Source organism: Pristiophorus japonicus, unplaced genomic scaffold (assembly GCF_044704955.1).
Source record: "Pristiophorus japonicus isolate sPriJap1 unplaced genomic scaffold, sPriJap1.hap1 HAP1_SCAFFOLD_1544, whole genome shotgun sequence".
Lineage (NCBI taxonomy): Eukaryota > Metazoa > Chordata > Chondrichthyes > Pristiophoridae > Pristiophorus > Pristiophorus japonicus.
Window position 1 is genome coordinate 57,501 of NW_027251222.1, and position 1,318 is coordinate 58,818.

A 1,318-nucleotide genomic window follows, 5' to 3' on the forward strand; every position below is an offset into this window, starting at 1 on the left:
CAGCCGCGCTCCCGCCTTCACCCGACGGCAAAGGCGAGTGCGATTGATCGTACAAGCGACCCTCAGACAGGCGTAGCCCCGGGAGGAACCCGGGGCCGCAAAGTGCGTTCAAAGTGTCGATGATCAATGTGTCCTGCAATTCACATTAATTCTCGCAGCTAGCTGCGTTCTTCATCGACGCACGAGCCGAGTGATCCACCGCTAAGAGTTGTTCGTTTTTTTTTTCGGCTTGCTATTTGTTCCCCGGAGGGCCAAGCCCGGACCGCCCAACGCTTCTCCTCCCTTCCAACGAGGGTCGGGTGGAAGCCCCAGCCTGCAACGGCCCGGAGGTGTAAATCAGTCGATCATCAAATGACAAGGGTTGCACCGAGATTGCTTTAAGTCAGGGCGCTCGCGAGGCGACGCACGTCGGGTCAACGCCTGAGCCCACCGGCCGACACGCGCCACGGTCCAACAGAGGCAGGGTCTCTGCTGCCACCGTTGGCCGGGAGGACGAGAAGAAGCTGAAGAAGCAGGCAAAAAAACGAACTGAGTGGCGTACAAGCCGACGCAGGACACACCCCCGCTGTGGGGTGCAGACGACCGCGGGGCGGCAGGTACATTCTCTCGAACGTTGACTTGCAAGCTGGCAACAACAGCAACACGTCTCGACAACCGACCAACAGACACTCGAGTCTTTAAACCGCCGACCCCAGACAGCACCAGCTCGCGGGAGCCGGAGGGGGAGCGTTTCAGGTACCCTGTACCAGTAAAGGGAGAGTGACTAGTGCGACCAAAGTGTCACCGCGTGGGGAAAGAAAGCCGGGCCTGCATCGCCGGTTCAGTCCCTGCGGAGCTCACAGTGGCCGTTCGCCGAGGTCCCGACGACGAGCCGCCAGGCAACATTCGAGCCCGCAGAAGCTCCCTTCAATTCGACTGCGGTGTAATGTTGCAAGACGGTGGCAAGTCCATTGCCGGTCCGGACGAGCAGTGTGCGGTGCGGGGAAAACAGCGGGAGCAATGGCGAGGGAGAGAGAGAGAGAGAGAGAGAGGGAGAGACAGCCACACGCACAAGACTGGACGAGACGGAAGTCGAAAGAAGGGCCGCAGGCCAAGGTCACACAGGACCAACGAGCAGCGGGGGTCGTGCGGTGTGGAGCGGCAGTAGGCAGCAGAAAGACGAGGGCGAGGCATTTGTATCAAAAGCCAGGACACCTCTACCTTGCTCTGCCCGTCATGCAACCGCAGACCAGCTGACCGAAAAGACCAAGCATGCCAGGGCCGTCCCTGTCTCAAGCCGACCGAAACGTCTTCTGTGTGCGTGCGCGAACGTTCAACT

General features: G+C 60.3%; 1 non-coding gene across 1 annotated transcript; it reads right to left on the reverse strand.

The window, feature by feature from the left end:
* Positions 1-56: 56 nt before the first annotated feature.
* LOC139242966 (5.8S ribosomal RNA) lies at positions 57-210 on the reverse strand. Its single transcript, XR_011589427.1, has one exon. It is a non-coding gene; the product is annotated as a 5.8S ribosomal RNA (ribosomal RNA).
* Positions 211-1,318: the final 1,108 nt, after the last annotated feature.